This window comes from Mustela lutreola, chromosome X, assembly GCF_030435805.1.
Source record: "Mustela lutreola isolate mMusLut2 chromosome X, mMusLut2.pri, whole genome shotgun sequence".
Taxonomy (NCBI): Eukaryota; Metazoa; Chordata; class Mammalia; order Carnivora; family Mustelidae; genus Mustela; species Mustela lutreola.
Genome location: NC_081308.1, coordinates 119,958,330 through 119,975,217, shown reverse-complemented (window position 1 = coordinate 119,975,217; position 16,888 = coordinate 119,958,330). Strand labels below are relative to the sequence as shown.

The 16,888-nt window shown below is 38.0% G+C and overlaps 1 pseudogene; it reads right to left on the bottom strand.

Annotated features, from left to right (window-relative positions):
- The window catches only part of LOC131821086 (ferritin heavy chain-like), a 187,113-nt pseudogene extending 170,698 nt beyond the window's left edge, over positions 1–16,415 (bottom strand).
- Between the last annotated feature and the right edge of the window lie 473 nt (positions 16,416–16,888).

Here is a 16,888-nt window from a genome sequence, read left to right as displayed (position 1 = left end):
TATTAAGTTGAAACCAGCAATGTATAAAAAGAATAAAAGGAAAAAACATGATTATTCCAACAGATGTAAGAAGATTTTGACAAAAATCCAACACCTGTTCATGATACAAAGCAAAACCTCAGCAGACTAGAAATGGAAGGAAACTTCCTCCATATGGTAACCCACAGGTCTCATGATATTTATTGATCAAACACAAATACTTTCCCCTAAACTCAGAATTAGACAAGGATACCCTGTCTCACCACTTCCATTGAACATTATTCTAGAGGTCCTAGGAAGTTCAATAAGTAAGGTAAATCAAAGGCATAAATATTGGAAAAGAAAACTTAAGCATCTCTAGTCATATACAACATGATGGTTTATGTAGAAAATTATAGGAAATCTACAAAACAATTAATCAAACTACTAAGTGAATCAACCAAGGTGATGTGACTTAATATTAAAAAATAGTGATAGAATTCCAATCCAAGATAATGTTGTAGGGAGCCTCTAAAGTCACCTACTGCATAGAACACACCCCAGATTATGCCTATTATTAGAAAAGTTTCTCCTGAACAAGAACTGAGGATTGACTCAACAGCTACTAAACAAAGATAGAATGGCAAGAGAACAGCAGAGAGACAGACACACACTATGGTTTAAAAGAGTACTAGCATATACAGCTGCAGCTCCAGCCAACCAGCAAGTCACTAAGCACACATAGTCTGCATAGGGGACACCATACACAAGACCACTCATTCGACTTTAGGAGAAGCCTTTCTGCCTAATCCATAGACCTCTCCTTCAATTTAGGAGAAGTAGCCATTCCAACCTAATCCATAGAAACAATCACAAAAAGTCAAGCAAAATAGGGAGGCATGAGTATGTTCCAGAAAAAAAATAAGAAAAAAATACTCAGAAAAAGAACTAAATGAAACAGAAGTAAACAATATTCCTGGGAAAAGCCAGTATCTCTCATGAACATAGATGCAAAAATCTTCAACAACATATTTGCTAGCTGCATACAATGATATATTGAAAAGATCATTCACCACGATCAGGCAGGATTTATTCCCAGGATGCAAGGATGGTTCAGTATTTGCAAATCAATCAACATTATATACCACATCAACAATACAAAGGATAAAAAATCATATGATCATCTCAAAAGATGTAGAAAAGCATTTGACAAAGTATAACATCCATTCATGGTGAAAACTCTAAACAAAATAGGGTTAGAAGGGACATACCTCAACATAATAAAGGCCACATGAAAAACCCACAGCTAACACCATCCTCAGTGGTGAAAACTGAAAGCTTTCTCTCTCAGGTCAAGAACAAGACAAGGATGTTAACTCTTACCACTTTTATTGAATATAGTACTTGAAGTCATAGCCCCAGCAACCAGATAAGAAAAAGAAATCAGAGGTATCCATACTGGTAAAGAAGATAACTGCCAATGTTTGCACACAACATAATACTGTACATAGAAAATCCTGAAGACTCCACCAAAAAACTACTAGAAGTAATAAGTGAATTCAGTAAAGTGGCAGGATACAAAATTAATACTCAGAAATTGGTAGCATTTCTATACACTAAAAACAAAGTCACAGAAAGAAAAAATTTTAAAAATAACATTTATAATTATCCAAAAAAAAAAAAAAACCCCACATGGGAATAAACTTAAAGAGGTAAAAGACCTGTACTCTGAAAACTATAAAATGCTGATAAAAGATATTGAAGATGACACAAGCAAATAGAAAGATAGTTCATGCTGATGGTTTGGAAGAATCAATATTGTCAATGTTTCCATATTATCTAAAGCAATATATAGATTCAGTGCAACCCCTATCCAGATGCTAATAGCATTTTTCACAAAATAACAAATAACAGTAAAATTTGTATGGAACAACAGAAGGCCCTGAATAGCCAATGTAGTCCCAAGAAATAAGTCCAAAACTGGAGGTATCACAATTCCAGATTCCATGATATACTACAAAGCTGTAATAATTAAAACAGTATGGTACTGGCACAAAAACAGACACATAGATCAATGGATCAGGATACAGACCCAGAAATAAACCCATCTTTATGTGGTCAATTAGTTGATGACAGATGAAGCAAGAATATACAATGGGGAAAAGACGGTCTTTTCAATAAATGGTGCTAGGAAAACTGGACAGCTACATGTGAAAGAATGAAACTGGATTATTTTCTACTACCATACAAAAAAATAAACTCAAAATGGATTAAAGGCCTATGCATGAGACCTGAAACAATAGAAATCCTAGAAGAGAGCACAGGCAGTAATTTCTCTGACATGAGCCATAGCAGCATTTGTCTCCTGATGTCTCCTGAGAAAACGGAAACAAAAGCAAAAATAAGCTATTGGACTCCATCAAAATAAAAAGCTTTTGCACAGTGAAGTAAACTGTCAGGAAAAGAAAAAGTCAACCTACTGAATGGGAGAAGATATTTACAAATGACATATCCAATAAGAGATTGATATCTGAAATATATAAAGAATTCATACAACTCAATACCAAAAAACCCCCAATCTGATTTAAGAAATGAGCTGAGGACCTAAATAGACATTTTCCCGGAGAAGACATCTTGATGACCAACAGACACGTGAAAAGATGCTCAACATCACTCATCATCAGGGAGATGCAAATCAAAACCATGATGAGATATCACCTCATGCCTGTTAGAATGGTTAAAATTAAGAAAATAAGAAACAACAAATGTTGGCAAATATCTCGAGAAAAAGGAACCCTTGTCTACTCTTGGTGGGACTGTGAATTGGTATAGCTACTGTGGAAAATGGTACAGAGGATCCTCAAAAAATTAAAAATAGAAATACAGTACCATAATCTAATAGTTTCACGATTGGGTATTTATCAAGGGAAAATAAAACACTAACTTGAAAAGATATATACACCCCTGTGGTTATTATAGCATTATTTACAGTAGCCAAGACATCGAAGCCTAAGTGTCTATCAATAGATGAATGGATAAGAAATGTGGTGTGTATGTATGTACACACACACACACACACAGAAATAGTATATGACAATTAAAAAGGATGAGATTGTGCTATTTTAGACAATAGGATTGACCCAGAGAGTATTAAGCTAAGTGAAATAAGTTAGACAGAGAAACACAAATAACATATGATTTCACTCATAAATGGAATCTAAAAAATGAATAAACAAAAAGCAGAATCTATAAACACAGATAACTGATGGTTGCCAGAGGATAGGAGAATGGCATGTTGGGCAAAATGAGAGAAGGGGAGAGGGAGATATAGGCCTCCAGTTATAGAATAAGCCACAGGAATAAAAAGCAGAGCATAAGGAGTATAGTTAATGATATTTTCTTTAAAGAACCTGATTTTTAAAAAGATTTTATTTATTTATTTGACAGACAGAGATCACATGTAAGCAGAGAGACAGGCAGAGAGAGAGGAGGAAGCAGGCTCCCTGCGGAGTAGAGAGCCCGATGTGGGGCTCGATCCCAGGAACCTGGGATCATGACCTGAGCCGAAGGCAGAGGCCTCAACCCACTGAGTCACCCAGGTGCCCCAAGATCCTGATTTTTTAAAAGAAGATTTTATTTAAGAGATAGAGTGCACAAGCAAGGGGACAGGCAAAGGGAATCTCACGAAGACTCTGCACTGAGCATGGAGCCCAATGTGGGGCTTGAGCTTATAACCCTGAGATCATGACCTGAGCCAAAATCATGAGTTAGGCACTAAACCGACTGAGCCATTCCGGAGCCCCACAGTCAATGATCCTGTAATAGCAATGTGATGGAACAGATGGTAGCTCTACTTGTGATGAACATAGACTAATGTATAAACCTGTCAAATCACCAAGTCGTACTAATGAAACTAATGTAACATCATGTGTCAACTATCATTAAAAATGATATTTTAAATGATAATATTAAAAATGATAATAATAAAATATTTTTAAAAATTAAAGAATCAAAAAATAATATATATTTATAGTGGCACAAAACAGTTGGAAAAAATTTGAGCAAACAATTCTGTTAACAATTGCCTCAAAAATATTACATGATTTAGAGAAAAAATAACAGACATGCATGAGATCTCCACATTAAAAAGCACAAAAGTGGCTGGTTAAACCTTGAGATTATTTTTTTAAGACTTGATATTATTAAGATTTTCAATCTCCCCAAATTAACTGCTAGATCCATGCAATAAAATAAAAATACTGGAAGATTCTTTTGTAAAAATTGAGAAGGAGCTTCTAAAATTTATGTAGAACTTCAAAGGACTTAGAATAACCTAAATTTCCTTCCCCTATTATTATTGGTATATAATTGGTAAATAAAAATTAGCTGTGTTTAAAGTTTAAGTCTTGATATTTTGATACATGTGTACATTTTGAATAGCCAAAATCAAGATAATTAATATATGCATTTACCTCACATACTGTTTCTTTTTTCTTCTTCTTTTTTTTGTGAGAATACTGAAGATCTTCCCTCTTAGCAAATTTCAAGTATACAATACAGTATTTTGGACTACATTTATATTGCTGTACATTAGATCTCCATAATTTATTCATCTTGCAAAACCGAGACTATGTACTTGTTGACTATCTCTCCTTAGCAACCCTACCACCAGCCTCTGGCAACCACAATTCAACTCTGTGCTTCTGTGAGTTTGGCTATTTTAGATTCCACATATAAGGGAGATGGTGCAGGGGTGGCTCAGTTGGTTTAGCTTCAATTCTTGGTCTTGGCTTGGATCATGATCTCAGGCTCCATACTGGGTGTGGAGTCTGCTTGAGATTCTCTCTCTCTCCCTCTCCCTACCCCTCCCCACTCTGTCCCCCTCTCTAAAAAAAATAAGTGAGATCATTTAATATTTGTTTTTACGTGGCTGGCTTATTTCACTTAGCTTAATGTCCTCCAAGTTCATTCATGTTGTCTTAAATGGCAGATTTTTCTTTTTTTTTTTTTTTAAGGGTGAATGATTTCTTTTTTACTCTAATTTTATTTTATTTTTTTCAGTGTTCAAGATCCATTTTGTTTATGCTCCACACCCAGTGCTCCATGCATACATGCCCTCTATAATACCCACCACCACCAGGCTTACCCAACCCCCCACCCTCCTTCCTTCCAAAACCCTCAGTTTGTTTCTCAGAGTCCACAGTCTCTCATGGTTCAACTCCCCCTCCGATTTCCCCCAACTCACTTCTCTCCAACTCCTAATGTCCTCCGTGTTATTCCTTATGCTCCACAAGTAAATGAAACCATATGATAATTGACTCTCGCTCCTTGACTTATTTCACTCAGCGTAATCTCCTCCAGTCCTGTCCATGTTGACACAAAGTTGGGTATTCATCCTTTCTGATGGAGGTGTAATATTCCATTGTATATATGGATCATATCTTCTTTATCCTTTCATCTGTTGAAGGGCATCTTGGCTCTTTCCATAGTTTGGCGATTGTGGCCATTGCTGATATGAACATTGGGGTACATATAGCCCTTCTTTTCACTACATCTGTATCTTTGGGGTAAATACCCAGTAGTACAATTGCAGGGTCATAGGGTAGCTCTATTTTTAATTTCTTAAGGAATCTCCAGGGTAAATGATATTCTGTTATATATATGTATCAATTTTCTTTATCCATTGATTTGTTGTTGGGCACTTAGGTTGTTTACGTATCTTGGCTATTTTGCGTAATTCAGCAATGAACATGGAATGCAGATATCTCTTTGAGATACAGATTTTAATTCCTTTGGATATATGTCCAGAAGTGGGATTGCTGGATCATATGGTACTTCTAATTTTCATTTGTTTTTATTTTTAATTTTTTTAGGAAACTCTATTTTGCATATTCATTTCTAGACTAGTATAATAAAGTGAATATTGCAATAAAACAAGTTAAATGATTTTTTTTGGCTTCCTAGTGCATATAAAAGCTATGTTTGCACCATACTGTAGGCATCGTGTAATAGCATGTCTGAAAAAACAATTACATACCTTAATTAAAAAATACTTTATTGCTAAAAAATTCAAAACATTATCTGAGCTTTCAGCAAGTCATAATCACTGATCATAGATCAGCATTACAAATATGATAATAATCAAAAACCTTGAAATATTGCAAGAATTACCAAAATGTGACGCAGAGACATGAAGCAAGAAAATGCTATTAAAGAAATCGCACCAATATACTTGCTCTACACGGGGTTGCCACAAACCTTCAATTTGTAAAGAACACAGTATATGTGAAGTGCAAGAATGTGAAATGTAATAAAACAAGATATGTCTGTACTGTTTTCTAATGGCTGTACCCGGTTAGATTGTCACCAGCAGTGCACCAAACTTCCCTTTTCTCCCCATCTTCACCAACACTTGTTACCTTTTGCCTTTTTGATGATAGCATAGCAGGTGTGAGGTGATTTCTCCATTCACATTTCCCTGATGATGAATTATGTTGAGCAACTTTTTATATACCTGGTGCCCTTTTCAGTGTCTTCTTTTGAAAAACGTGTATTCAAGTTCCTTGCCCATTTTTAAATTAGGTTATTTGGAGATTTTTGTTTGTTTTTACTGTTGAGTTGTATGAACTACTTACATATTTTGAATATTAACCCCCTTTTTGCTTGATGTCTGGTTTTCAAGTATTTTCTCCCATTCTGTAGGTTGTCCCTTGGCTCCACTGAATGTTTTTCTCTCTTTTTAAAAAAGATTTTATTTATTTATTTGACAGAGATCACAAGTAGGCAGAGAGGCAGGCAGAGAGAGAGGAAGGGAAGCAGGCTCCCCGCTGAGCAGGACCCTGGGATCATGACCTTAGCCGAAGGCAGAGGCTTTTACCCACTGAGCCACCCAGGCGCCCCTGAATGTTCCTCTTGCCATGAAGCAACCATTTAGTCTAATACAGTCCCAGTTATCTGCTTTTGCTTTTGTTGTTTCTATATTGAGGTCATATCTAAAATAATCATTGCCTGGATCAATGTGAAGAAGCTTTTTCTTTGTTTTCTTCTTGTAGTCTTATATTTTAGTCATTAGTTCTTTAGAAGTGATTTTTGCATGTGATGTGAGATATGGGTCCGATTTCATTATTCTGCAAGCAGATATCTAGTTTTCCCAAAATCACTTACTTTTTTTAAGTAGGCTTCGTGCTGGAGCTCAACATGGGGCTTGAACTCACAACTCTGAGATCAAGAGTCGGACACTTAACTGACTGAGCCACCCAGACACCCCTAGCTTTATTCTTCTTGCTCAAGATTGGTTTGGTTATTCTGGGTCTTTTGTGGTTTCATATAAATTTTAGGATTTTATTTCAATTTCTGTGGAAAATGCCATTGGAATTTTGATAGGGTTTGCATTGAATCTATAGACCATGTTGGTAAGTATGGACATTTTAATAGTATTCTTCCAATCCATGAACATGGTCTCTTTTTCATTTATGTATGTCGTCTTTAATTTTCTTTATTGATGTTTTGTAATTTTTGGTATGTAGGTCTTCCATCCCCTTGGTTAAATTTATTCCTCAGTGTTTTATTCCTTTTGTTATTATTGTGAATGGGATTGTTAGTTTCCTTCTCAGATAGTTTATTGAATGTAGAAATGCCACTGATTTTTGTATGTTCATTTTGTATCCCACAACTTTACGGAATTTGTCTAAGTTTTGATAGATTTTTTTTTTTAAAAAGATTATTTTAGAGAGAATGTGTGTGTACAAATTGGGGGACGGGCAGAGGGATAGTGAGAAGAAAAGCATCTCAAGCAGATTCCCCATTGAGGTGGAGCCTGATGCAGGGCCTGTTCTCATGACCCTGAGGTCATGACCTGAACCAAATCAAGAGTTGGATCTCAATCAACTGAGCCACCCAGGCATCCCTCTAGTAGATTTTTGTTGTTGTTGTTGTTGAGCATTTAGTGCTTTCTTCATTTATGATCCTGTCATCTGCAAACAGAGATCATTTTACTTCTTACCTTTTTTTCTGGATGCCTTTATTTTTTTTTCTTGTCTAATTGTTCTGGCTAAGGCTTCCAGTGGTACTATTCCATGTTAAATAGAAGTGACAAGTGTGGGCACCCTTGCCTTGAACTGGAACTTAGAGGGGAAAGATTTCACATTTTCTGAACTGCTTATGTTAGTCAATGAAATCCCCACGAAATTTACCAGTTTCTTTACCAGTTTCTAGCTCAGTGTATGCAGTAGGCACTTAGGAAATATTTGATGAATAAATAAATAGTAGTTGTTCATTCATTTAGTAGGGGCTGTGTCTGTACATTTATTCACTGGGTGAGGGTTGACATCATCCAAAGAGTCAACTTGCCTGTGTGTGGGAGGCTGTAACTCTGTACCTCTCACAGCTTAGGGTGGATCTGCTTTGTATTTCCTATTGTTGACAACTCGAGATGTCTTTATACCATGCCTCTGCCTCAGAAAGTGAAATCTGATGTTAGTCACCAGGATACCGAACCAGTCCTTTAGGCTTGTATTGTTCCTTGAGTTATTCTATGCTTAGCTAACAACTAAATTGGAATGGTCCTAAGGTAAATCTTTTGGTCTGGAGTGTGGCAAACCCCAGTACTTTGTCATGGTTTCAGAGCTCTTTTCACATATTAGTGAGGATATCCAAGTTTTGCAAGCTTCCAGATGGAAGTACTTAAACAAACTGCATACCGTCTTGGTGCAGGAATCATTGACCTTGGGGCTAGCAAACGAGACTTATCAACCTGCCTTATATACCAAAATGCCAGCTAAGATAGTGATCCCTGAGAAAAATTTGGCTATTGATTGTTTATATACCAGCTAGTATGAAAATTTTGCTTCCAAATTCTCAAAATCAATTTCCATTTATTTGCACACAAGTAAAGAGGGCAGGGTTTTGAACTCAAATTGGCACCTAAATAAATGCACCCAATAAATGCTTGCATTTGGCCAGCATTTCTAACTACCATCTGGAAGGGGCGAAGTGGGTAATTTGCAAAGCTGTGTTTACTCTGAATAAATTTGAGAAATTCTATTTCAGTCCAATATATACTTAATAATAAAACATTGGATTAGACAAACTGAAGATTACCACTAGAGACACTTGTTACAGATTGGTTAGCCTCAGTCATGATTTCAACAATCAAAGTTGGAAGGGATAATAGCATGCTGTGTGGTGTGAGGAGAAAACCACTAAGCTGCCGTTGAGAAGAGGATTCATCTGGGCTCTTGCGGCACTGTTCAGCATTCCAGTTACCCATCACTGGAGAACTCTCTAGCTTACATTTCATTGCAACTGTACATTTCTTGAACACTTTCTGTGTGCCATGCACTAAGCTGCAACTTGATTTTACATTTCAGGTGCATGTCCTCCTGGAGTGCCCATCAAAGTCTGCATCATTAGGCCCAATTTAACAGATGAAAAAACTGAGGTCCAGACTGGATCAAGGGATGCCACACCACCAGTGGGTAGAAGAGCAGGATTCTAATTCCTCTCTGTGATTTGCCTTGTTTTGTTTCTTCCCCATCACAGATATAACATCAACTAAAAGATATGGCAGAATGAGACAGAGACTAAGATAGCAAGAGGGATGTTAAGAGTCAGGCAGGCTGGTTCTTCAGAGGCCCAGGGCTCTAGCACTTTTCTGGAACTATTATCAAAGGTGTGGACTCTTTATGAGAATTGCCTCAGAGAGCCTACTAAATTCTCAGGGAGCCATGCAGAGTGGTCCCTGAGTTCTCCCCAAACCCACTCCATCCTCTAGAAATATGTCCAAATTTCTGATGCCCCACCTGGGAAAGGAAGCCTTCGGGGATGAAAGAGTGGTTGTACCCATGCCTCTGACGGCACTGTTTCCTCTGGCAGACTTCAGGGCATCTGGACTACATATGACTGGGCTCTCTGGATGAAGGGAAGACCAGTGAAGACAGATCCCATCCTTAGGGGCCCAGTTGAGGTTTGTCCTGAGAGTAAGAGGAGAGGTTTTGAGGATACAGTTTTCGTCCTCAGTATGAGCACAGGAACTGGATGGCATGGGCCTGGGGAACTTGGGGGACTTCTGGTGCCAGGCTCAACAAATGATGGTCAGTTTTATTATTGTGACTGATTAAACCATTCTTCTCTGAGGTCCTTCCTAGCTCTACAATTCTACCATTCTAGAATTCAGATCTTGCTCTCTAGGTCTGGATGGAGGATACCTACTGAGTCTACTTCTGTCTGAAATCTACTTCTGCCTGTATATTGCCCCTCGAGGACAGGGACTGAGTCTTATTCGTCATGTGTCTAGTAGCTAGCACATAGTACTTGATCAAAGTTTGAATATTTAGTCTATCAATCAATCGATTCCCATGAACTCCCTTAGTGCTGTCTGACATTCCCGTTCCAAGTGCCAAATGGCAACACCTGCTCCTCCCCCTCAAACAGCTTTGAGAGGCCTAGTTAGGAAAGTAGGCTTCAGAAAAGAGAATATGGTAGTTACTCCATTGACTCAGTCAATGACCATATTCATTAAGCAATATTGGGAAAATGTTGGTCTTTTGGGCCTTCAGCCTAGAATACTTCCTTGCCAGTCAATAGAGTCCTCGTAGCCTGGGCTGGGCTTATCTCCTTGTATAGGGATCTTTCCCTGTTTTAGACTTCATGTGTACCTCTTTGCTCCACTTAGGCATGTGCATCATATGGTACCTGGCCAATGCCACTGCTCTGTCCCCATTGGGGAGGGGAGGGGTTCTTTGTTTGGAGCAGGAGAGTGGTGGGTGCAGACCTTCTCCCTGTATGCCAAGACCTGCTGGCCATGGGGGACTGATGCCCACTACTGAAGCAGATCTGACTCTGTCTCTTCTTAGTGTGATCTAGGTGTTGGTCTATCCAGTGCCTGTGCAACTCATATCTTTCTTGGTGACCTCAAATGATGGTTGATAGAGTGGGGTTTTATTGCTAGTGGCAGGCATTTTTATCCTCTCTTCTATATTCCATACAGTGGGACTCCTTGTCTACAGGTGGTGACAGATGTCACTTGCATGGTGGTTGAACTGACAACTTTAGTCTCCAGGTATCATGGAAGTGAAGTTTTATGGAGGTGTAAAAGTAATTAAAATATGATCTCTTCACTCCACGAAGCTCATTATTTATTAGGGATTACAAGTACACAAAAATGATGGTATCATTTACTAAATTCCTAATATGTGCAGGGACTTCATTTGAACTAAAGCTCTTTCTCATGGCATTAAGCATAAAATTACATGTATCTTGGTTTCCTTGGGACAGTTCTGGTTTATTCTTATTCTAGTGAAATGATTATTAACAGCCTTTTTACTCTCAAAAATGTCTTGATTTGAACCATAAATTACATGGTCAGTTAAACTAAACTACATAAGTTCCTCCAATATGCTGTTTTAAAAGTATAAGCAGAGTATTGCATGAATCCTGAATAAGGATTAGGGTTTCCCTGGGGTTGGATAAGGGAAGACAGTCAATGGAGGCAGTTGAGTTTGAGAAGCATTAAATAGAAGTTTTGGCAGCATGAGTTGTGATTATTGATGTTTTTTCTTTTCTTTTGTTATGAATATCTTTGTACTTGGATATCCATATTTAGGATCCATGAGTCCTGATTAAAAAAATGCTTGAGGATCTACATCAAAGTTCAGAAAAGTACATGATAAAAATCTGGAGATACCATTTATTGACACACCAGAAACTATGCCAAAAATGTCATGTTCATCATCTCATTGGATGTTTACAAATCCATGTGATAATGCCTACGAACTGTCATCCCCTTTCTATAGGAGAGGAAATGAATGTTACATGGAATTAAATGACTTGTTCAAAGTCACACCCAATCTTGATGGAGTCAAGTTTAGAGATCATTTTGACTTCAGAACTCAAATCATTATTTTTGAAATTGAGATAACATTCACATACAACACGTAACTTTAAGGTGTATAACACATTGATTGGAGACATGTAGATGTTGCAATATGATTACCATCATGACTTTAGCTAACACCTCTATCATATCACCGGTTTTTCATCTCTTTTCTGTGGTGAGAACATTTCATATCAAGTCTCTTAGTAACTTTGGATTACATAGTGTAGTATTGTTGACTGTGATCGCAATGCTGTGCATTAGAGGTCTAAAACTCATTCATCATTTTACTGCAAATTTGTTTGCGTTGACCAACATCTCAATCTACTACCCAACCTCCCTGGCCCTTGGTAATTACTTCTCTCTCTTTCTCTGAGTTTGGCTTTTTTAGATTCCACATATAAGGGAGACCATACAGCACTTCCAAGTGTTTTACACAATTAATTACAATAGCCAAGGATTTGGAAACAAGCTAAGTGTCCATCAACAATTGAATGAATTAGGAAGATATTTTAGGGGTGCCTGGATGTCTCAGTTGGTTGAGCATCTGCTGTCGGCTCAGGTCATGATCTCAGGTTCCTGGGATGGAGCCTGGGATGTTGGGCTCTGCAATCAGCAGGGGGTCTGCTTGTCCCTCTCCCTCGGCCCCTCCCCTTGCTCATGCTTTCTCTGTCGCATAAACTCTTTTATTAAAAAAAATACATATATCATCTTTTATTCACTTATATATATAATCTATCTTATTTTATACATTTACTTCTTTTATATATTTTCCATATATATACACAAATGGACTATCATTCAGCCATGAGAAAGAAGGAAATCCTACCATTTGTGACACCATGGATGGACCTTGAAGGAATTATACTATATAAGATAAGTCAGACAGCACTCACATCCTTACATCTTTCACTGTCCTACTTCCAGAAATTTCCATAATCTGGAATCAGGATTCCACCAGTCTCTGTGCATCTTTCAGTTTCAGTTGATCATGATAACTGTGTTAGGGACCACCATGTATTGAGTATCCATGATGTGCCAGTCACTTTATAAATCTTATTTTGATCTTCATGACAACCCTGATAAATAGGTACTTCTCATTTTATGGGTAAGGAATCTTCAAGGGGATTAAGAGATTTGGTCCCAACTCTTAACTATAAACTTTCCATCTTTAAAGATGAAGAATAGTAAGCATGATAATACTTTGGGGGAGTACAAGGGCTGGACACTAATGGATTTCATTAGATACTTCCTGAGCCAAGAAAGGAACAGAAAACCTGCTGTTCTTTTTAATCAGTGAACATCTGAATAATAACACAGGCAGTGGAATGTTATCTCTTTGCTCCCTCAGAGTCAACGGCTATGTCATCCTGGCCAAATCCATTCCTCTCTAGGAGTTTGTGTCTTCATCTGTACAGTGGAGATAACTCCTACCTCACAACACTTGCTGGAAAGATTAAATGAGAAAGTGCATGTGGACTATCTAGCCCAGCATCTAACTGTTCATTACCCTTCCGTTCCCTGTAATTACTTATCTTGCCTTTCTGTGGATAGCTTGCAGGATTCTATTTTGCCTTTGCAGTAAGTAGTCATGGATGAAATTCAGTTCAGTGCCTTTTCACATGAAAAATATATAATTTTTTTACATCCAAATTTGGATAGATCAGGAAAATTAAGCCAGAGCAGTTCTGTACTTGATTTTTCCCCCCTCTGTAAAATCCAAGAATTCTGTGCTCTGGTTGTTTACATGAAGATACCAACCTCCCAAAGAATGTGCATCTTGGAGGATTCCATAACTTGACCTTTTTTCCTTTATATTTTTAATAATGCATACACACAGGGGGAAAGCAAAAGCTTGTGAAGGTTATACACTGAAGGATAAATCATTCTTCCCCACCACCCTCAATCCCCCAGTCACTCTTCCTAGAAGTTACTACTGCAGTTATTTTGTGTGTCTCTCAAGAGAGACTCTGTTCACATACAAGCATATTTCTATATTTTTATCTCCCTTTTTCCCACAAACATGATCTCATATTCTACACAATGTTTTAAGCCTTGTTTTTATTATTTAACAATGTGTCTTGGCATTCTTTCCATTTAAGTATGAATAGATTTCCCTCATTATTTTTAATGGTTGCATGGTATTCAAATATATGGATATCCTATAATTTATGTAAACAGCCCCAAAGTTGTTTATGGTCTTTTGCTATTATGAATAATTTTGAAGGCATTATCTTCAAGCACACATCACGGCTCATATGCACACTAAGTCATAAGAAAAATGGCTGTTAATAGAATTCCTAGATCAAAGTGTATATCCATTTACAGTCTTGATAAATATTACCAATTTGTCCTCCAAAGAGGGTGGCTTGGGTTAATTACCACCAACAGTGATCAAGGCTGTTTCTTCACATCCCAGAACACAATATGGTTTTGTATCCTTTTTAATCCTAATTGGAAGATGATTATTACATTTGCTTTAGTTGTGTGTAGTATTGGGCCAATTTTCAATAAATAGTATTGGGCCAATAATAGTATTAAATAAATAGTATTGAAGTTGGATACCTGCCTCATTTTTTACACTGAAATAAACACCAGATGGATGAAAACATTAGTGTTTTCTTCAAAATAATATCACTCAAGTAAAAAAAAAAGAAAAAGAAAACTGACTCTATATTCTCAGAAATGTGTTTAAGTATGATGCATACACCAAAATAGAATTTGTATTTTACTGAGATTGTTGAAATTGATAAACATTCATGAGAGGATTTTTTTGGTAAGAATCATTTCTGTTGCTACTTTAAATGGCTTTTTAATTTTTTTTAATTTAATTTTATTTGCTCAATGTTCCAAGATTCACTGTTTATGCACCACACCCAGTGTTCCATGCAATCTGTGCCCTCCTTAATACTCACCACCAAGCTCACCCAACCTCCCACCCCCCTCCCTTCCAAAACCCTCAGTTTGTTTCTCAGAGTCCACAGTCTCTCATGCTGCGTCTCCCCCTCTGATTTCCCCCAATTTGCTTATTTGATTACATTTTCTAACTGATTATTTGTCCTATATAGAAAAACTAATGTTATTTTTATTATAGAATTTCCTATGCAGTTATAAAAGTGTGATGGGGAAGCATATGTGCTGAGTGTACATGATGAACATCTGGTTCCAGTTTTTTTGACAGACAGAGATCACAAGTAGGCAGAGAGAGAGAGAGAGGAAGGGAGGTAGGCTCCCTGGTGAGCAGAAAGCCCAATGCGGGGCTCGATCCCAGGACCCTGGGATCATGACCTGAGCCGAAGGCAGAGGCCCTAACCCACTGAGCCACCCAGGCACCCCCACTCTGGTTCCAGTTTTGAAATATAGACATATATAAAACCTCCTAGAAAATATATTGATAGACATGAGCTAGAATGTCAATCTTGATTATCTATGAATGGTGGATGATGATTTCAAATGATCTTTGTTGTCTTCTTTGTCTTGTTTTGTGTTTCCCCTATTTCTTGTAGTAAGCATGCATTATTCTTATGTCAGGAAGGAAAGACATATTTTTAAAAGAGTGTTGACAACATAGTTAAGAAAAGTAACTTTGGAATATAATTGTAATGCTCCTTTGGGAGGAAGGGAACAACGTGTTCAACTGTGTAATCAGGGTAGACTAACGAGTATAATAAATTAACAACAAAGATTCAGCAGCTGGAAACAATAAGAACTATTTCTTTTTTACAGACTCATGCAGGTCTACAGAGACTGGGGTCCACAGGGAACAGCTTTTGCACATAGTAGGATTTAGGGGGCCAGACCCGAACGGAAAGGGTCACTTCCACTCACTTTCCATTGGCTAGCACTTAGTCATAAGGCCATAGCTAACTGGAAGGGTCACTAGGAAGTTTATCTACCTGTGTGCCCAAGAAGAAGAGAACATGGGTCTTGGTGAGCACTTACAGATTTTAGTTAGCCTAGTGAGTATTTACACTTGTACACTAGCGGTTTTGCGTCATTCCCCAGGGAAGTTATTTGGGTTTGGGAGTGTTCTTCCTAGGGAGCTTTCTCAAAGTTGTTGAGCACACTCAGAAGAGTTGAGTAAACAGAGATGTGCTCTGCCCACCCCCTCCCCAGGATTCCCATGCAGATTTCTTGGTTTTTTATTACCTTTGTCCAGAATTGACCCATCTCCAATTTCAAGTCAAATTTCCAGACTCCGATTCCCCACCTCTCATCTGCTCTGGCTGGGAATCTTCATTTAACTCAGTATCCAACCTTTGTCTATGCTGGATGCTGCTTTTTCTGTGTACAGTCCTGTGGTGAATGGTCTACATTTCCTTTCTTGTCTGAACTCGGTTCGTCTCCTGCTTCCTGACCTGACACTGGGCTGTAAGGCTGACATCTCAAAAGGAGGCCTTGTCATCTTACCTAGGGCTCATTAGTTCCTGGAGATGGAGGGAATAAGTTTTCTTGCCCTGGTTTCTAGTGAGTGGTTGATGAACAGCTTACAGTTCAGTTCATGGAGTCACCTACCTGCCCCATGGCCTTTGGTACCCTGAGTTTGTGCAAGAGGCTGATGGATGTGTGCAGTACAGCCCGGCATGGTTTATCTGGAAAGGATAATTGATGGACAACTGACACCATGACCATTTCTCAAAGTATCAAAATGCGTGATATATTGAAAATATTCTGTGTGTCCATAAAGAATAAACCCTTAGTAAATATCGTAAGAATCCAGGGTCCTATTTCACCAGCTCTGCTCACACAGAAAGAAACTGTTTCTATCCCATAGGGGTTTGAGGGTGTAACTCCTAACTTCACCCCGGACAAGTTTTCTGTGATGTGTTTTAAATGGGGCCTTTATTTAAGCAGTTTCTGTGCTCTGCTCATGTTTTGCTCTCCAACAAGCTGCGAAGCAAGTGAAATGCCTGGGGCCTAAGACCAACCTTGGTATTGAAGTCCAGAGCTATTTTTAAAGGAATGTTGTCTTTATGATTATAAATGCAATGCATAACCATGACTTACGGTTTTTGAGTACATACTGAGAGCTCAGTACTGGGCGCAGTGTTTTGCATG